Raw genomic sequence first — 21,242 nt, 5'->3', positions numbered from 1 at the left:
AAGGGACTCAAGTCCCAGCTGAGAGGGTAGTTGAGCACAGCCAAGCCGGCCCCTACCCAGCTCTTGGCTGAGCTGCCCTGTCAGGCTTTTCAGCATAAACACAAGGACCTCCTGACCAAGGTTCCTCCTGGGAGAACAAGTTCTGACCCTCAATCCTGCTAAATTTGAGCCTCCCCACCCACCACATCTGGGCTGCTTGGCTCCCATGTTTGCTCTGGCACTCCCTCCAGAGGTGGCCCTGTAGTCTCCCCCCAGTCCCGGGGCCCTCTGCATCTCTGTGGCTCTGTGAGGGTAGGGTAGCACCCCTCCTCCTGTTTGTGCTACACAGGGATTCAGGGTGAGTTCCCTGTGCTCCTTCACCCCAGGAGTCTGGCCTGGGGGAGCATGAGGCTGTCCTGAGTAAGGACAGAAGGTGCAGGAGCAGCAGGATCCCCGGTCTCTGGGTGGAGCAGGGAGCTCTGCACACGGATGCCAGGCGCCACCCTCTGTCCAGCCCATCTGTCATGCTCCCCGCCTGGCCCTGGCAGAGGGAGTGACAGGGTAGAGCTGGGATAGGGAGTCAGGGCCCATTCTGTAGATAGGGCCAGGAATGGAGGGTGGGGGTCCACGGACAGCACTGCAGAGCACCAGCTGGGCCTTGGGGGTCCTGGGGACTTCCCTGATGGTGGCTTAGTCATGGGGAGGCGTCTGTTCTTTTGTCAGCAGCTTCAATTAAGACCAGGATGAGGCCGGGCGCAGTGGCTCATGCCTGTAATCCCAGCACTTTGGGAGGCCAAGGCAGGTGGATCACCTGAGGTCAGGAGTTTGACACTAGCCTGGCCAACATGGTGAAACCCCGTCTCTACTAAAAATACAAAAATTAGTCGGGCATGGTGGCATGCGCCTGTAGTCCCAGCTACTCAGGAGGCTGAGTCAGGAGAATCGCTTGAACCGGGGAGGTGAGGGTTGCAGTGAACCAAGATCACACCACTGCACTCCAGCCTGGGTGATAGAGCGAGACTCTATCTCCAAAAAACAAAAACAAACAAAACAACCAGGATGGGCTGGTCACGGTGGCTCGTGCCTGTAATCCCAGCACTTTGGGAGGCCAAGGCAGGCAGACAGATCACCTGAGGTCAGGAGTTTGAGACCAGCCTGGCCAACATGGTGAAACCCTGTTTCTACTAAAAATACAAAACAAATTAGCTGGACCTGGTGGCATATGCCTGTAATCCCAGCTGCTGGGGAGACTGAGGCAGGAGGGTTGCCTGAACCTGGGAGGCAGAGGTTGCAGTGAGCCAAGATTGTGCCATCGCACTCCAGCCTGGGTGACAGGGTGAGACTCCGTCTCAAAAAAAGAAAAAAAAATACCCACAAAAAAACAAACAGAAAAACCCAAGATGAAGTCTTGGGTCACTCTAAGGGGACTTGGGATCAGGGATCCCTTAGTAGGTTTTCCTGGCTCAGGGCCTTCATATCTTGGCCTATTTCAGGTCGGGAAGATGACCCAGAGCTGGTGGGTGCCTGGGGCCACAGAGTTCCCCCCACTCCTAACCAGTTATGCACAGGCCCTTCCCACTGCCCCTGCTGATTGAGGGGCTGCCGCCTCTGGCAGAGCAACGGGGAGCTCAGCATGGCCACCAGAGGGCAGCTGGGACCGCCACAGCAGGCAAGACCGGCTCCACCCAGCTTCCTGCGGCAGACCAGGACCCTTCCCCAGACACCTGGCTTGGATGACCGGAGCTCGGCCTCCAAGCTGCCTATTGAGGGCGTGGAGTTGGAAAGGAGCCAAGCAAGGCCCCTCGGTGCCCCCCACATGCTTGGTGCAGGCAGAAGGAAGCCTGAAGGCCAGATGGTGGGTGACCACACACAGGCTCAGCAGGGACAGTGAAGGACTAGCCCTGTGCCTGTGTAGCCCCAAAAGTGCAGTGTCCTTCAAGTGTGTGCCCAGGGGCCTCCCAAGCCTTCCCAGGTGTGGGCTGTGCCTCAATGTCCACAGCAGAAGTGGGCGTGTTCTCACTATGTGCCCAGGGTGGCAGCAGGCCTAGGAGAACACTCGGTTTTGCTGTAGTGGACAGCATTGTCATTGAGCAGCATGGACCTTACCTGTCCAGTGGCCACGGGGCACTCCATGCACCTGCCTGCATTGGCTGTTGCCAGGGCATGTTCTCAGCTACCTACAGTCAGTGTCACCTCACGCTCACAGAGCAGGAAGCGAGGAGACTTGGGGAGGGGGTGGCCTGCTGCGGCCACACTGCAGGGAGTGCAGAGTGAGCTCACCTGGGCCCCTCATTGCCTACCCAGCCCAGGCTGCATCCTCCATCCCAGTTCTGGGCCCAGTGTGTACCCATGGGAGCTGCCCTGTGCCGTCAGCTATCCAAAGGACTGTAGCTTGCCAATCTGGCTGTGTGGACTGGGCCAGGCTTATGCCCCAGTGTGAGACCTCTCAGCCCTCTGGTTGGACCATGGATACCATGCCAGAACCACAGGGCTTACTAGGGCATCAGTGGGGTGTAGCCAGGGGCTAACAGAGCCCCATGGCCAGCCACCAGGTCTGGACAGTTTGGTGGGGAGCCCCAGTGTGGGGGGGCCCATGGCATGGGTAGGCCCAGGCCATCCTCACTGGAAAAAGGGCCCAATAAAGGGCGTGGTCATTCCCCTGCTTTGAGGCGGCTGGTACTGGGTCCTTGGCCAGGCAGGTGACCCCAGAGCTTGCAGAGCAGCCTTGAAGTAGTACTCAGGGGGCTCCCCAGGTGAGCACCTCCCCACCTTCCCATATGATCCTATCACTAGTTCTGCCTTCACATCACTGTCCTGTCTGTCGTCCCTCTGTCCGTCCACTGCCCAGAGCTCCCTTAGGTTGTCCACAGATGCTCTGCTCTGCCCCTGCCTGTACGATGCTGCTGTGACTAGTGCACCCTTAGGAAGGATACCCACAGGTCTGGCTGCTCCTACCACTCAGCCTCCTGCAGTGCTGCTATCCTCTGCTCCCACCCATCTCCTGGGGGAAGCCCTCTCCAATACCTCGCTTGGACCCCTTCCCAGGGTCTGCTATTGGCTCTACCATATGGTTGCAGGTTCTTGGCCTGGCTGGACCCCATGAGGTGGGAGGCCCATGAGGAAGGACCCATGTTCTCCTTTGGTCACACTTCCCCAACTGGGTGGTGGGGGAGACTTTGGGAGGCCTGGAGGCAGGAAGACCTGAGTTAAATCCTGGCCCAGCCCTTGTCTGGCTGGGACCCAGTTTCTCCATGTGTAAAATGGGGTATATAGCCAACCTGAGGCACCTGGTAGAGTCAGTGAGGTGACGGCTCACAGCCAGTGTGTCTCGGTTCTGTGGCACATGGTGACTCCGGGGGAGAGGCTGGTGCTTATCAGGGATAAAAAAAAAGTCACATGGTTCTCTGTGGTACAAAACCTATGTGAACACTTAAGAAACATTCCTAGAAATGTCACACTCAGAGCAAAAGCTGGTTCCTAAGCCTCAGACCTTGGAGTAGGAGCAGCATCTCCTCTTCCTCGGGGCGCAGTGCTGGTGGATGGGCTCCCAACCGGGCCTGCCCATCTCAGGCGCGCACACACACTCATATTCACATGCACACACATGCATATGCACATGTGCCTGGCTTGGTCCCCAGTTCTTCCCTGCCTCAGGCCCTGCATCCCACCCCCCATGATCCCACCCTGAGGCATAGCCAGTCGCCCACCCTCACTTGGACCCCTTCCCATGATGAAGAGGCTGTTGTGAGACAGGGAAACACATCGTTGGGGCACCAGAATGGACCATGACCACAAAGGACTATTGGGCGGGGCCTCAGAACAATCTAGAAAACACCGTAGAGGCGGGGGAGAGAGCTCTCATTACCGATGTCCCCCAGAGACAGCCTCCCATCCGAGGCCCAGCCCTTCCCTGTCTGTCTGCAGTGTCCTGTTTTTCATTTTTATGACATGAACACTCTGGCAATATCCCCAGGCCTAGATATAAGGAGAGGGAATGTGTCCCCGGGGCCATTAGCTGAGACAGGAAGCTGCAGGGTCCTCCCCTGAGGAAGGCTGAAAGCTGTGTGAGCACAGGCACCCCCTTGTCTCCTGCTCCAGCCCATAAGCCTGAGCTCCCCAGGCTTGAGTGCCAGGTCCCCCATCCCAGACAAATGGTTATTCACACCTGGCCACAGCTCCAGGGCCAAGAACCTGCCTGCTTCCCCGCCCTCCCTGTACTGGAGACTGTTGGGGGCAGCTGCCTGCCTGGGAGGGCCCAGGATCTATGTTGGCCTCAGGGAACCTCAGGAGAGGCACGTGGCCTCGCCCACAAGGCGGGAGCGGACTCTAGGGAGGTGGAGCAGATGTCTTATGGGGCTGTGAGCACCTGCGTGGGGCAGCAGGACCCTGAGCCTGGCCACCCTGGGGTGGGAGTACTGCTGTGCTGTGTGTGATGGGGAAGACGTCATTATCAGTCCACATCTCTGAAGGATCACGTTTCTGAAGGATGGTCAACAGCATTAGACATGCTGACAAGGAACCGTGGCAGCCCAGTGTCACCTACAGTCCTGGACACATGGGGACAAGAAGGTACACATGAGTGTGTGGTTATGAGTCAGGAGCACCACGGGATGACCTTCAGATCAGGCATGACAAGGTCCTGCTTAGAGGACGGTCTGGGCTCGTGTACCTTTATCCAGCACGGACCTACCCAGCTGGATTGACCTCACTCATGCCCTCTGGTTTCCCTGCAGGAGCCAGAGCCTGCAGGGTGGGTGTCGGGACATGCTGATCTTCCCTCAAGACAGGTGAGTGGCCTGGGTTTAGCTTGGGGACATCCTCTCCTACATAGGACAGCAGAGTGTTCTGGTGGGCCTGGTGGGTGGGGGTGACAGGAATGGACTGGCCCTGGACACTGTGTGCTCCTGGTCCTCCCCACCCTGGGTAGGCACAGCCCCTGGGCTGGACAGGGTGGATGTGAGGGCCTCCTGCCACCAGCTTCGGTTTGTTACTGGCCTGAATATGGACAGCAGCCACTGGTTTGATGTCTGGCTTTAGGGACAAGCCTGTTTGGGGCTGGCTGACGAGGTTGCTGGTCAGTGTTGGTTTGGACATTCACTGGGTCTGCTCTTCACCTGCCTGAGCTAGGATGCCAGCCGCAGTGGCATCCAGTATTGGCACAGCCTGCTGGGCCAGGCCATTCGCTTGCCCCCCAGAGACTGGAGCCACAGGGACAGAGGATAGTCCTGGAGGCCAGGCACACAAAACTTTGTTTGAAAGGGTCTGATAGTAAGTAATTCAGTTTTGCAGGCCTTATGGTCTCTGTCACAGCTGCAGTTCTCTGCCATTGTAGGATGAAAATGGCTGCAGACAGCCCATAACTGAATAGTCTGAATGTACTCTGATCACAGCCGTAGGCCATGTGTACTGGCCCGTGGCCTCAGGTGTTATCTGTGTTTGGGGTTCCTCTGCTTATCATGGCTGCTAGCTCCAGTGGGACTGAGGCATAGCGCCTGGGAAGCATGGCAGGGTTGGAGGCTGAGTGGTCCATGTCCCCCAGGACCCTCTGAAGGATGGTAAGGCATGCCCTGCTCACATCCACACTGCCAGAGTTTTGCCGCGATGGGTGCTGTTCAGCAGAGTGGGTGATGGCTTAAAAGAATGGCTCCTGGCCATTCTTGTTCCTCCAGTCCCCACCCTGGCCATCTGCCTGTCCCCCCAAAAAGCAGTCTCTGTGGGAGGCATGGCTGACAGCCCTGTGGTTTCTCAGTGACAATTAGTGCCCATTGTGGAGGCGTGGCCCAGCCAGTGCTGTGCCTAAGTGGTAGGGAGAAGGCCATGGCCTCTGGATGCCTGAGTGACCTAGGCTGAGGGATCTAGGGCAGATGGGAGGGACAGGATGACTGACTCCTTGCCTGTTCCCAAGTCCTTGGGCATGGAAAGCTGCCGGCCGGGCCAGCCTAGTGGGAGCTGGGTCTGCTGCCGCCTGGCTGTGTGGGAGGACCAGCGTCTGGCTGAGAATGTCACTACTCAGGCCATTTGGCCATGCAGGGTCTTCTGGGTTGGGACAAAGAAGCTCAGGCAGGGTACTTGGCTTGCTTGTGGCACAGGTGACAGGGCATCTCAGGGTGGCAGGAGGGGCTGTCCCATTGCCCTTAACTCCTCGTAGGTCACCACACTTCAGGGAGGCCAGGTCAGCCAGACACCAAACGACAGCCCTGATAACAGGGTCCGCAGGAGGGTGGTTGGCTGGGCAGGTCCGAGGCTGCCCAGGCACACTTGCTCACTCTCCCTCCTGTTGCTTGCTCCTTTCTTGTCCCTTCTTTTCCCTCCCCTCTCCAGTTCTTGGTCTTCTCTGTGTTTCTCTGTGGCCCTCTCTGTGCCTCTTTCTCTGCCTTTCCCCATCTCCTATCCTGCCCATCTGGAATGTGGTGATTGTTTATTCCTGTCTGCCGTGGTGATTGGTTTTTCATGTCTGCCCTGGGCACTGGTGCGATGGGTGATGGCATTTGTGCCATCTCTGCTCTGGCCTGGGCAACCTGGGCCCTGGCTTGCGGCTGCCTGCTCTGCTGGGCCCTGGGGTGTGGTCCTGTCCACAGCGGGAGGCAGCTGGGGAGGGAGCCTCAGGGCTCAGCTGGGACAGGGGCTGATGTAAACACCCATGTGTCACCACACTCAGCACCCACTCACCCAGCCTCATGCTGGGTCCTGGGCATCACAGGCACATCAGGCCCAGCCCTGCCCCTGAGGAGCTCCCAGCCTGCTTGAGGAGATCCACAACACACAGAGGAACCAGTGGCCAACTGTGGGGTTACAAGATGGTGATGAGTAGCATGGCTCCCTTAGGAGGGGGAGCTGGGAGGGTGTGATGGGGTGGTGCACGCTGAGACCAGGCCTGAGTGAGAAGGGCTGGCGGGGACACAGATGCCCTGCCGTTTCCCATAGCTGGCCAGCAGTGGTGTCCTCTCAGAGACCAGCACCAGCCTGGCCTCCTCCATCAGCCGCCGTGTGCCTGCGGGGGGTTGCGGCTTCGTCTCCTGCGGCCGCCTGGCCCCTATGACAGGCTTTCTCTTGGGTTTTGATGTGTTTCTCAGCCATTGTATGAGTCTTCGTATATTAAAGATATTAATTCTTCACTCCTCTTTCTGCCTACTGCACATTTTTCTCACCCTTTTTGTTTATGATCATTTTGATGTCAAAAATGTTTCATATTTTGTGGTGAAGTGTGTTGGATTTTTCCCCATTTTTAGATATTCCGTCTCTCGTCTCTCTGTGTAGTCAACTCTCCCTAGCATGCAGCCAGATAAAGATGCACCTGTCTTTTCTTCTAGAAGGTATTTTTACTTTAGTTTTGTACACAGCATTTAATCTGTCTGTCTTAGTCCATTTTGGGCTGCTGTATCAGAATACCTGAGACTGGCTAATTCCTGAAAAACAAAGACTTATTTCTAACAATTTTGGAGACGGGGAAGTCCAGGATTGAGGGGCCACATCTGGCAAGGGCCTTCTTTGTCGCTACATCCCCCAGGAGGTGGCAGAAGGGCAGGAGCACACGTGAGAGAGCGCTGAAGGAGGCGGAACCCATCCTTTTATCAGTAACCTGCTCCCGAGATAACAAATCCACTCCCACTGTAACGGAATTAATCCATTCATGTAGCAGAGCCCTTGTGACCTAAACACCTCTTAGAGGTCCTACCTTCAACACTGTTGCGTTGGGAATTAAGTTTCCAACACGTGAACTTTGGGGGACACGTTCAGCCCATAGCACAAACTAGTATTTATTCTGATGTAAATGGATGGCAAGGATTTAACTTTGTTTTCACAGCTGCATCTGAACTGTTGCCTTTTTGTTTGTTTGTTTTGAGACGGAGTCTCGCTCTGTCACCCAGACTGGGGTGCAGTGGCGCATTCTTGGCTCACTGCAACCTTCACCTCCCACGTTCAAGCAATTCTCCTGCCTCAGCCTCCCGAGTAGCTGGGATTACAGGTGCCTGCCACCATCACCAGCTAATTAAAAAAAAAATTTTTTTAATAGAGATGGGATTTCACCATGTCCAGGCTGGTGTCGAACTCCTGACCTCAGGTGATCCTCCCGCCTCGGCCTCCCAAAGTGCTGGGATTACAGGTGTGAGCCACCGCTCCCGGCCATGCCTGGCTAATTTTTGTATTTTTTGTACAGACAGGGTTGTGCCATGTTGCCCAGGTTGGTCTCGAACTTCTGGGCCCCAGCAATCCACTTGCCTTGGCCTCCCAAAGTGCTGGGATTACAGGTGTGAGCCACTGCACCCAGCCTTAAATTTTTACCTTTGATCTACTATTTATTTCAAAAGGGTAGGCCTGGCGCGGTGGCTCATGCTTGTAATCCCAGCACTTTGGGAGGCTGAGGCAGGCAGATCACGAGGTCAAGAGATCAAGACCATCCTGGTCAACATGGTGAAACCCCGTCTCTACTAAAAATACAAAAATTAGCTAGGCATGGTGGCACGCGCCTGTAGTCCCAGCTACTCGGGAGGCTGAGGCAGGAGAATCACTTGAACCCAGGAGGCGGAAGTTGCAGTGAGCCGAGATCGCGCCACTGCACTCTAGCCTGGCGACAGGGCAAGACTCCGTCTCAATAAATAAATAAATAAAAGGGTATTACGCAATTTCTTACTTATTATGTGAGGGAGCCTCTTTTTTTTTTTTGAGACAGAGTCACGCTCTACCGCCCAGGCTGGAGTGCAGTGGCGCGATCTCGGCTCACTGCAAGCTCCGCCTCCTGGGTTCACACCATTCTCCTGCCTCAGCCTCCCAAGTAGCTGGAACTACAGGCGCTTACCGCCACGCCCGGCTAATTTTTTTTGTACTTTTAGTAGAGACGGGGTTTCACCATGTTAGCCAGGATGGTCTCGATCTCCTGACCTCGTGATCCGCCCGCCTTGGCCTCCCAAAGTGCTGGGATTACAGGCGTAAGCCACCACGCCTGGCCAGGGAGCCTCTTTTTTAATTTTAATTTTTAATTATGGTAGAATACACATAACAAAATTTACTATCTTAACCATTTTCAAGTGTACAATTCAGTAGTGTTGTTTGTTCACATTGCTGTGCAACCAATTTCAGAACTTTTTTTTATTCTTGCAAAATAGAAACTCTGTACCCATTAGAAAACTCCCCGTTTGCCCCTTTCTTGAAGTGCTTCTACTTTTCCTATTGTTTGACTACTTTAGATGCCTTACATAAATAGAATCTCACAGTATCTGTCTTTTTGTGACTGGCTTATTTCACTTAGCCAGAATATCATATGTCAGAATTTGCTGCGTGATAGTCCATTGTAAATCTATACCACATTTTGTTTATCCATTTATCCACTGGTGGACACTTGGGTTGCTTCCCCTTTTTGGCTATTGTGAATAATGCTGCTGTGAATATGATTGTGCACATATCTCTTGGAGACTCTGCTTTCAATTCTTTTTTTTTTTTTTTTTTTTTTTTTTAGACGGAGTCTCGCTCTGTCGCCCAGGCTGGAGTGCAGTGGCACGATCTTGGCTCACTGCAAGCTCCGCCTCCCAAGTTCACAAGTAGCTGGGACTACAGGCGCCCGCCACCACGCCCGGCTAATTTTTTTGTGTTTTTAGTAGAGACGGGGTTTCACCGTGTTAGCCAGGATGGTCTCGATCTCCTGACCTTGTGATCCACCCGCCTCGGCCTCCCAAAGTGTTGGGATTACAGGCGTGAGCCACCATGCCTGGCCTCAATTCTTTTAGATACATAATGCAGAATTTTCTGATTGCTGGACCATATGGTAATTCTATTTTTAATTTTTTGAGGAACTGCCATACTGATCTTACATTCCCACCAGCAGTGCACAAGGGTCTTAATTTGTCTGTATCCCTGCCAAAACTTTTTTTTTTTTTTTAGACTAGCCATCCTAATGGGTGTAAGGTGATATTTCATTGCAGCCTCGATTTGCTCTTCCCTAATGATAGAAATGTTGAGCAAATTTTTTAACATGCTTGTTGGACGTTTATATATCTTCTTTGGAGAAATGTCAGTTCAACTCCACTCATTTTTAAATTGGGTTATTTGTGTTTTTTTGCTGTTGTTAAGTTTTGGGAGTTCTTTACATATTCTGGATATGAATTCCTTTTCAGATATATGATTTACAAATCTTTTCTCCCATTCTGTTGGTTGCTTTTTCACTATATTGATTGTGTCCTTTGATGAACAGACATTTTAAATTTGGATGTAGTACAATTTATTTTTACTTCTGTTGCCTGTGTTTTTGGTATCTTATCTAAGATATCATTGCCAAATCCAGTGTCATGAAGACTTTCCCCTATATTTTCTTCTAAGAGTTTTATAGTTTGAGGTCTTATGTTTAGATCTTTCATCTATTTTGAGTTAATTTTTGTATATGTAATAAGGCAAGGGTGTGAGTTCATTCATTTACATGTGTGTATCCAGTTCCATCATTTGTTGAAAAGACCATCATTTCCCTAATGAATGGTCTTGGCACCTTTATTGAAGGTCATTTGACCGTATTCATGAGGGTTTGTTTCTGGGCTCTGTATTCTATTCCATTGGTCTTTGTGTCTGTCCTTATGCTAATACCACACTGTTTTGATTACTGTAGCTTTGTAGTAAGTTTTGAAATCAGGAAGTGTGAGTCTTTAAATGTTGTTCTTTTTCCAGATTGTTTTGGCTCTTTGGGCTCCTTAAAGATCGATATAAATCTTATGATAGATTTCTCTGTTTCTGCAAACAATGTCATTGGGATTTTTTTTTCTTTTCTTTTCTTTTTTTTTTTTGACAGGTCTTGTTCTGTCATCTAGGCTGGAATGCAATGGTGTGATCCTAGCTTACTGTGGCCTTGAACCCCTGGGTTCAAGCAGTTCTTTAGCCTCAGCCTCTGACTAGCTAGGATTACAGATACACGCTACTATGCCTGGCTGTCATTGGGATTTTAATAGGAATTGCACTGAATCTGTAGATCCCTTTCAGTAGTATCGTCATTGTAACAGTGGTAAATCTTCCCAGCCATGAACATGGGATATCTTTCCACTGATTTAGGTCTTTTTAAATTTTTCTTGGTAATGTTTTATAGTTTTCAGTGTACAGATCTTAAGTTTCTTAAGTTTAGTATTATGTAATCTATTCTTTTTAATGGTATTGTAAATGGAATAGTTTTTTAAAATTTCCCTTTCAGGTTGTTCATTGTTCATATATAGAAATGCAACTGATTTCTGGGTATTCATTTTTTATCCTGCACCTTTGCTGATTTCATTTTTTACATCTAATAGAGTTTTTAAAAAATGCATGTAGAATCTTTATGGTTTTATATAAGGTTATGTCATCTATGAACAGATGGTTTTTCTTCTTTCTTTCTAATTTGGATGTCTTTTATTTCTTTTTCTTGCCTAATTACTCTAAAACTTCTAGTACTATGTTGAATGGAAGTGGTCAAAACAGCCATCTTTGTCTTGTTTATGATCTTAGGAGAAAAGCTTTCAGTCTTTCACCATTGAGTATGATGTTATGGGCTTTTCATATATAGCTTTCATCATGTTGAGAAAGTTTCCTTCTTTTCCTAGTTTGAGTGTTTTTATCATGACAGACTATCGAATTTTGTTAAATGTTTTTCCTGCATCATTTGACATGATTATGATTTTTGTCCTTTATTCTATTACTGTGGTGTATTACATTGATTGATTTTTGTACATGGAACCATCCTTGCATTCCAGGAGTAAAATCCCACTTGGTTAGGTTCATAATTCTTGTAAAATGCAGCCGAATTTGGTTTGCTAGTGTTTTTTTGTTTGTTTGTTTTGAGAATTTTTGTTTCAGTATTCATAAGGGTTATTGGCCTGTGGTTTTCTTTTCTTGTAGTGTCTTTTCCTGGCTTTGGTATTAGGGTAAGGCTGACCTCATAAAATGAATTAGGAAGTGTTCCTTCCTCTTTATTTTTGGGAAAAGTTTGAGGACGATTGGTGTTACAATTATTTGAATGTTTGGTAGAATACACCAGTGAAACCATCTGGTCCTGGGCTTTACTTTGCTGGAGGTTTTTGATTACTGATTCAGTTTTGTTGCTAGTTGTAAATCTAATCAATGTTTTCTATTTCTTCATGATTCAGTCTTGGTAGGTTGTGTGTTTCTAGGAAATTTTTCCATTTCATCTAGGTTATCTAATTTGTTGGTGCATAATTCTTTATGGTAGTCTGTTACCATCTTTTTATTTTAATGTTATACAAAGAAAAGGAAAACAAATTGAGTTTTTTTTGTTCTGTTTTATTGTTTGATTGTTGTTTGGCTTGGTTAGATTTTGTTTTGTGGTTCTTGGATTCGTACCTAATCTGTTGGAGTCATCAGTCCACAAACCCATGAATTTCCTGAGCCAGTAAAAATGCTTCCAATGGGCAGCTGACAGAGGACTGCTACAGACAACTGGAGCTGCCTTAATGCATTCAGAATCGCAGGCCCTTGCTGAAAAAATCAATTCCACACATCAGCAGCTGCTATTCCCTTGACACAATCTTCATGCGCAGGCTGTGGGCTTCTCACAAACTTGTGGTGGTGGCAGCCCCCAAATTTGAATCCCAGCAGTGCAAGCACAGGATCCCTTGGGTTATCCAGGCCTCATTTACTCCCGAATTCTTCTCTTCTTTTGGTTCATAAAACTACTTCTCTGGGTAGTCCAGGGCTCTAGGTAAGATGAATTTGCTGCCTCTGAAAATCCAGAAACCTCACCATAATTTTTCCTTATGGGGTTTCAGAGCGATGTTAACTTTGTAAAAGATCTCAAGTAAAGAGGAGAGGCGTTTGTTTGTTTTAACAAAGCTGTCAGCTCTTTTTTATCATAAAACAGCTTCTGAGCTGTGAGAGACGGGAGCCAGGCAGCAGGCAGCAGCGTGTTGAGGCTGACATTTACAGAGGGACAGTATGCAGCCCCTGCAGGCCTGCAGACGGCCTGGTATAGAGAGAGGCCCAGGCTTCAGCACAGCCCACAGGTCAGAGCTGGGCACCCTCCTCCCTACACCTCGAAGTGGACACAGTGCATTTAGGAGCCAGAGGAAATGAGACTGAATTGTAAAAGCCAGAGGTAGACACATCTGTGACTTCCTGGGCTTCTTTTCTGGACAGAAAGCTCACACCCTAACTCAGATTCCAGCCCCGACGCTGACAGCCCCGTTGGACGTACTCCTGTTGAGGTGGTTTCTGGCCGTTTTTCTGTGGTTGGAAGAGCACTGTCTGTCGTTCTCCCTCTGGAAACTCCTATCATGTGGAAGTTTGGCCCTGGGCTCTGTCTTCTGTGGCTCCCACCATCCTCTTGTCATCTCTCCTGTTTGCTGTTGGGGTTGGGAGGACCGTCTTAGTGTACTTTCTCCAGCCTCACACTGCGTGTTTTCTACAGTCTGCTGTTTACTGCCTCTGCTGGGATTTTCTTTAAATCTCCATGGGATCCTCATTATTTATAGCAGCTCCTTTTCTTTCTTTCTCTTCTTTTTTTGAGATGAAGTTTTGCTTTTTTTGCCCAGGCTGGAGTACAGTGAGGTGATCCTGGCTCACCACAACCTCTGCCTCCTGCCTCAGCCTCAGTCCTGAGTAGCTGGGATTACAGGCATGCACCACCACACCCAGCTAATTTTGTTTGTATTTTTAGTAGAGATGGGGTTTCTCCATGTTGGTCAGGCAGGTCTCGAACTCCCGACCTCAGGTGATCCTCCCACCTTGGCCTTCCAAAGTGCTGGGATTACAGGTATGAGCCATCGTGCCCAGCCAGCAGCTCCTTTTCATTGTGGTCTGTGGCCAGTGGAGTTGAACACCATCTTTAACCTTCTAGGGCACATACCAGCTGTTTCCTAAGAAATGCGCTAAATGTGACTCAGCGGGAAGCGGCTTCCTGAGTCCTCCCATGGTGGAAGGGTCTTCCCTGGGCACTAGGCTGCTGTAAGTTGTGCTTGTCCCTGCAGGTGGGTCTGTGCAAGCTCGGGGTCTGCAGGCCCAGCCACTCCCACCTGTCTCAGAGGAACCTCATGTGGGAGCAGAGGCAGGGGATCCTGCAGATTGTGGTGTTAGGGGCAGGCTTGACCCGGCCTCAGGGGTCTCGGAGGGGGTCTGCCTTGCCCGGTGTCCAAGACAGGAATGGGGTCTGCCTAGCATGCTGATCTTCACCAGGAGCCAAGATGTCCCCCACCCCCCAAAGGGCCTGTCAGGACTTCTAGGTGGGATAAGCAGCGGCCATATGGGTGTGGACGAGTGTGCCTGCTGGTGCGTGTGCCTGTGGGGCAGCTGTGGGTCCCTGTGCTTGGGTGTGCTTGTGTGTGTGTCTGTGTGTGTCTTAGTTCATTCACGCTCTGCCACCAAATACCTTAGATGGAGTCCTTTATAAACAACAGAAACATATTGTTCACAGTGCTGGAGGCTGGGAAGTCCAAGATCGAGGCGCCAGCAGATTCCGTGTCTGGTGAGGGCTGTTGATAGATGGCGCTTTCTGTGTGTCCTCTCATGGCGGAAGGGGTAAACCAGCCCCCAAGGGCCGCTTTGATACGGACACTGATCATATAAGGGCACTAATCACCTCCTAAAGGCCCTACCTCTTAATACTGTCACATTGGAGATTAGGTTTTAATGTGAATTTGGGAACACTAGCATTCACACCGTAGCAGTGTGGGTGGCTGCACACATGTGCCAGTAGGTGCCTTTGAGGAGGGCCCCAAACTGTCAGCACTTCTCCCACCTCTTTGTGGCGGGGACTGGACACACAGTCAAGTCCCGAGGCTCTCCTGGTATGTGGCAGTGGGAGCCAGATGGGAGGCTGCAGGGCCTGGAATCTGCCCTGGATGGGGTGGTGCAGCCCCCTGCCTGGCCCTCTGTGTTGCTTGCATATGAAAGGCAGGACTTTGCGCACTTGCTGGAGGTTGGTGTCTAGGCCTGTTGCCATGGGCACTCCGGAGTGGAGCTGGCTCCCAGCAGAGGAGGGGTTTGGGAGCGGCAAGGCCAGCGTCCAGCTCAGGCTCTGGGAGGGATGAGCTGTGCCCCAGGCACCCTGGGAGCAGCCAGCGCTGGGCAGAGGCCACACAGGACCCTGGGGCAAGGGCAGACCAAAGGGGACGTGGAACCTCCCTGCATATGACAGGGTGGGCTCTACTTCATGCTGGGTCAAGATCTCACACCACTGGCTCCTCTGATGTGCTGGGTGGGAGAAGGGTACAGTGAGGAGCACCTTTCCCAAGGGTTTTGGGACTTTCTGGGGACAGGCTGTTGTCCCTAAGGGCTGGCAGCACTGCCTCCTTCCTGAGGCTCACCTCTCAGTGCTGGGTCCTGGTTCTGCCCCTTCCAGTGCAGGGAAGATGATGGCTGGGAAAGTGACTTTGTCCCCTTGTTCTAGAAGGTCAGGGGAGGGTCCTTTGGAGGAGGCACTGGGGCTTGCACCTGTCTTATCTCTTGGCTTCACAGGCTGAAGCTGCCGGTGGTTCTGTCTCCAGCCTGAACCCCTTTCTTCCAGAACTTCATGCATCTAGTGGTCCCTCAGCCTCTCCAGCCTCAGAGACCCCCTTTGCACCCTCCCACTCAGGGTCCCAGCCCTTCCCTCCAGCCACCCAGGCCTGATCCCTTGTGGTCAGCCCAGACTTAATTCTCTCACCCACACCATCCTCTGATCCATTCTGAACCATATGGCCTACGTCCACCACAGCAACCACCCTATGGCCACTCCCTGCCACGGCAGCTGGAGGGTCCCAACCCCCACCCCTGTGCCTGCAGGTGTCAGCAGAGAGTGGGGTGCCAGTGGGGAAGGCAGGTTGGGAGGGGTGTGGTGAGGGCCTCCATTGGGGGTGCAGCAAGTGCTTGCTGACCCAGGCACTGCCCTGTGGGGGCAGCCCTTGGCCCCACTCTCTAGTAGTCAGGTAGATTTGCCTACAAAAGGATGGATCTCTCCCTAGGCCAGTGCCTCCTCGTGCTGCCGCAGGGGGCCAGTGATCCCCCCCACAACCCCACCCCAGGGGCTTAGTTAGCAAAGCTGCTGTGGGTCAGAGTGAGGTCAACTCGGGAGGGCCTCTAGGCAGGGCGCCCGCATGCAGGGAGCTGCCAGGTGCCTGGTCAGCAGCAGTCAGTGGGTGGGGGGGTGGGGGTGGGGGCAGGGACTCTCAGGCCAGTACAGGAGGGGCTCCGGGGCTGGGAGTCTGGGGAAATGTGGCCTGGCCTCCTCTGCCTCCCTGGCTGTGGGGCTGTAGCATGGATGGGACAGCCATGCTGTCACTGTGCTAGGGACCCACATCATCCTCAGGGTTCCATTTCCCCAGCCCTGGAATAAGCCAAGCCATGGTGAGGTTCCCTTTTATCCAACTCTGGCCTGTCCCAGAGTTGTGGCTGCAGCAAGGCCAGTGACATTTCCCCCTGGGCGGATAGGTGAAGACGGAGGCTGAGGCTTGAGAAGTGAGAGGACAGTAAACTGAGTGGGGCCCAGATGCCAGGGCCAGTCCTCTCGGCACACCTGGTGCCAGACCTCCCACTGTCTGACCTGCCGTCTCACGGCCCCTGCCTGCCCTCCCACGGAGGACTTCCTGTCCCCATCTCCCACCAGGCACTGTTCCTGCAGCCATCCTGGGCATTTCCTGACCGGCGGGAGCTCCCCTGCCAGTGCTGTTTTCCACTTATCTAAGCAGAGTGTGTTCTTTGTCAAAACAACAGAGGGAAAAGCAGGAACCCCCCAGCTCCTGCAGAGAGGCTTCTCGGTGCTGTCTCTGCCCAGCCTCAGCCTGGCCTCCTGGGCTGTCCGGCTCATCCATCTGGAGACCCTTCTGGGTGTGCAGCTGGGGCGGGCTGGCCTAACCTGAAGGCTCTCCTACCTCAGCTTCCTTGGCTCCGAAACCTGGGAGGGGGGCTGGGCTGGCGGGCCCTGCTTTACCCCCCAGGGGCCCTTTGGCCACAGGCTCCCAGGGGCTGCACCCCACCTCCCCTCAAAGGGGCTTTGTGTCACCACAAAGAGGCTCTGTCCCTCAGGAGAAGCCTGGGTGTTTCCATGGTGATAGAGGGGCTGGGAAGAAGGGGTCTAATCCCGTCTTCCGGTGGGGGGGGAAAGGGCGTTGCAGGCGGACGGCCCTGTGCACTCAGGCTGGTGGCCAGCGTGGTGACTGCTGCACCTGCCCGCTGAGGCCCCTCAGCCTGGTGGACAGCTGTCTCCTACAGTGCCTCAGTGGGGCCGTAGGGCGTGGTAGGGCAGGGCTCCCAGGCCCTGTGGCTGTCTGCCTCTGATCCCAGCCTAGCTGTGAACCCTGTCAGTTCCCTCCTCAGGGATGCTTTGGTCCCTGTGCCCACCCCAGAGTACAGAGGACGGGGCTCAGCTCCATGTCTGGGCCTTTTACACCCCGCCTCCGCCTCCGCCTCCACTGCGCCTGCCCTCCCTAAGGCAGGGCATGAGCCACACGGCACCTTGCGGGGTGGGTGCCCGTCCCGGTAAGCTGTGGAGGCAATGGGCCAGCCACCGCCACCAATGTCCGGCCCACTTAGTAGGGCACTACACCTCTCCACACTCCTACAAACTTCATGCTCATCATTGGGGGCGGAATGGGTGGGCTGAGTGTGCAGGGGAGAAGACACTGCACTGGCAGCCTCTGCAGCCCTCTCCTTGGAGCTCCCCAGCCTTTGAGCCCTTGGTGGTGCCCTGGGCAGGCTGCAGCAGGGAGCCCAGAGAATGTGGCCCCTCACTGCCACTACTCCACGGCTTGGAGTCTGCAGGACCACCCACTGCTGCAGCTGTAGCTAGAGTCTGGGTCAGGCACAGGAAGGGCATTGGGGGCTGTTTTGAATCGGGACCTGGAGGACTCCTTTCCACCCCATCTCATGTCTCCTCATGGAGAGGCAGGTCTCAGGAGACCAAGGAGACTTAAACGATGCTGCTGTTGGCACAGGGAGCAGGTGTCTGTGACCTGCTGGATTGAGAATCTTAAGCCCAGACCCTTTAGGGACCTCCAGCAGTGGCTCCCTGTGGCTCATGCCTCCCATAGAGGAGGGACAGTTGCTGGGACACTCGCCTGCCCTGCCTGCTCACCTGTCACGTCCTGCCTGCAGTCACTGGGCTCGTTCGGCCACTAGAGCCAGCCCTTGCCCTAACCTTAGGCTGCCCAGCTCCCTGGCCCCCAGCAGCGACCCTGCCTTGACCGGACCCCCAGCTTCCGTATCAGCCCCACACAGCCCCTAGTCCCCCTGGACCTCCCATCCAGCATGCCCCCTGGGGCTGGCCAGTGTAGCTTTGGTCTTGGCCACCTTTGGCCTTGGGCACTGCATTAGTGCAGGGCAGGAGCAGCGTGGGAAGAGGACCTTTCTGAGTATTCTCCCTGGACATGGGAGTGGTCCCTGACATGATCAGCGGGTGCCACTGAGTGAGCATGTGGACAGCCTGGGGAGCTATCTCTGTCCCTCTACCCAACCCCCTGATGGCGTCTCATCCAGCCTGGCTCGTTGCCTCTGCTGGGGAAATCAAATTTCCAGGCTGAATCTGATTATGGCTCTCTGACAGTGGGCACCGCCCTGGCCCCTGGGGAGATTAGTCCCTGGCCTCTGCTTTCACTCGCCTGCCTGGTGGGGAGGGTATCTGGTTTGTCTCTTTCCTACTGAGGTTCTGATTATGCCAGCGGCCCGTGCTTCGAGGAGTGGTAGACTGGCAGGGGCAGGACTGTGGGGCTCTGGAGCAGCCTATGAGAGCACCTAATGGGCTGAGGATGCCACTTTGTTGTTGTATGTTACAAATACTTGATCCCAACATGTCGATTGTCTTTTCATTTTCTTTGTGGCTGCTTCTTCCATTATGGAAAATTACAAATGCACAGAAGTGGAGAGCCTAGTGTGATGGGTCCTGCACACCCCACACCAGCCTCACCATGCTGGAGTCATGGTCTGCGAGTAACGCCAGCACCCGTCATTTCATCAAAACGCTCACTGCATGTGTTGCTCTAAATGGTGTCAGTTCTTTAAAAAACATGACCACACTGTGTGGCCCTTTTTTTTTTTTTGGATATACAGAAAGTTTCATTCTCACAAAGTCACGCTTGTGCGTCTTTCCTCGGGGGTTCTTTCTGCTGCTTGGAGGCTGAGAACAGTCATCCCCAGCCCAGGCACCCCGGACCCAACACAGTCTGCAAGGGACTGTGGTCCTGGCCTTGGCACAGATGGACGTGGACTCCGCCCTGTGAACCCCAGGCCCCCGGCTCTGGCCCTGTCCCAGCTTGAGTACAGTGCCCGGCCAGTGGGCTTGGCCAGAAGCTACCCACAAGGCTTTGGGCACCATCTGACCACAGTAGGGGCAACAGGGTAAACATGGGGCCCCCACAAGGCCTGGCCAGCTAGGGGGACGAGGAAGTCTCTGTGCTGGCAGCTCCCAGGATGTCCTCCCAGGCAGAAGGTGGGTGCTGGGCCTGGGTCCAACTCCTGCCAGGGCACTTCTGGCATCATTTCCTCCTTGTAGGGATGGGTGGAGGGGAAAGGGGGTGTGGGAGGAGGCTCGATGGTCATCCGTCCCGTCTCTCCCCTCGGTGGGGGGGCCAGCGCAGCCCTGGCTGTGTTCTGGTAGACAGCTGGCAAGGGGTCAGGATGGGAGCCAGGCCCCGCCTGCCACCCTTCACTGGCCTGACCCTTCGGAAATTCCTCTAATTCCTCAACCCACACTGGACTCGGGCCCCATAATTTCATTTTCCGGACAAGGCTCTGGCCGCACTCCCGAGGAGGAATGTCTGGGTCGGCAAGATGTCGTCAAATGTCAGCTTTAGTTTCAGGGAAAGGATTTAGTTTCTACCCTCAGGTTCCTCACCATGCCTTCGTGTTCCTGACAGTGTGTGTTGACCATGGTTTGCCCCAGAGGGTTTGCGGGCCGGGGCTTTCCCCACTTAGTGAGGTTCCAGCATTTCCTTCCTGCCCACCGGCACTTACACAGCCCACCCACCCTTCCATTCATGCATCCCACTCTATTTTCTCCTTCATCCACTCCTCCATCCACCCAGCCTTCAGCATCCCATCTGCCCACCCTCCTACACATTCTTCCATCATCATTTTATCCCTCTACCACCACCCGTATCCGTCCAGCCACCTTCGCATCCAACTAGCCACCATTCACCCATCCTCCCATCTCCCCTCATTTTCTTATATAACCACCTACTAGCCTCCTGTCCACACACTTGTTCACTCGCTCAGTTACACCCCCTTCTATCTGGCCTCCTCTTCTCCCATCCCTCCAGCCACCCACCCACAAATCTATTACTCATCCATCCATTCATCTGTAAACCCATCCAATCATCCATCTAGCTGTCTACCCTTCTATGACTTCATCCACCTCGCTATCCATTCACCCATCTGTCTGTCCATACCCCTCATTCCCCAATCTGTCCATCCGTCTGTCCATCCTCCACCATCCCCCCCACCCATCCATCCGTTCATCCATCCATCCCCCACCATCCCATCTATGCGTCTGTTTTTCTCTCTGTCCATCGCCTACCATCCTCCTACCCACCCATCCATCCATTCATCTATATCTTCATCTCCCACCATCCCCCGACCCACCCATCCATCCATTCATCTATATGTCCATCTCCCATCATCCCCCCCCACCTACCCACCCATCCATCCATTCATCCATATGTTCATCCTCCACCATCCCCCACCCACCCATCCATCCATTCATCCATATGTTCATCCTCCACCATCCCCCCACCCACCCATCCATCCATTCATCCATATGTTCATCCTCCACCATCCCCCCACCCACCCATCCATCCATTCATCTATATGTTCATCCTCCACCATCCCCCCACCCACCCATCCATCCATTCATCTATATGTTCTTCCTCCACTATCCCCCCACCCCACCCATCCATCCATTCATTTATTTGTTCATCCTCCACCATCCCCCCACCCACACATCCATCCATTCATCTGTATGTCTATCTCCCACCATCCCTCCACCCACCCATCCATTCATTCATCTATATGTTCATCCTTCAGCATCCCCCTGACCCATTCATTCATCCATCTGTCCATTCCCCACCATCCCCCATCCATCCATTCATCTCTGTCCATCTCCCACCATCCCCCGACCTGTCCATCAATCTGTCCATCCCTCTGTCCATCCTCCACCACTGCCCCAGCCACCCTCCATTCATTCATCCATCCCCCATCCATCCCTGTATCCATCTGTCTGTCCATCCTTCGCTGTCTCTCCTTTGCTTGCCCTCCCTCTAGTCTCCCATGGGCTGTGTGCCTGGGGCCACCCTCTTCTCCTGCCATGCTTCTCGGGCCACCTGCTTGCCCAGCAGTTT

General features: G+C 53.3%; 1 protein-coding gene across 6 annotated transcripts in view; it reads left to right on the top strand.

Annotated features, from left to right (window-relative positions):
* The window catches only part of ARVCF (ARVCF delta catenin family member), a 46,855-nt gene that overhangs the window by 1,565 nt on the left and 24,048 nt on the right, over positions 1-21,242 (top strand). For 5 of the 6 annotated variants that reach the window (XM_008966673.4, XM_008966672.4, XM_003814054.5 and 2 more), the window contains exon 2: positions 4,713-4,766. The exons of the other annotated variant lie outside the window; for it this stretch is intronic. The gene's annotated coding sequence lies outside the window, so the exon portion shown is untranslated. The remainder of the gene's footprint in view (positions 1-4,712; positions 4,767-21,242) is intronic. 6 annotated transcript variants of the gene reach the window in all.

The sequence above is a fragment of the Pan paniscus genome, chromosome 23, assembly GCF_029289425.2.
Source record: "Pan paniscus chromosome 23, NHGRI_mPanPan1-v2.0_pri, whole genome shotgun sequence".
NCBI classification, from domain to species: Eukaryota; Metazoa; Chordata; class Mammalia; order Primates; family Hominidae; genus Pan; species Pan paniscus.
This window is presented reverse-complemented; position numbering and strand designations above follow the sequence as displayed.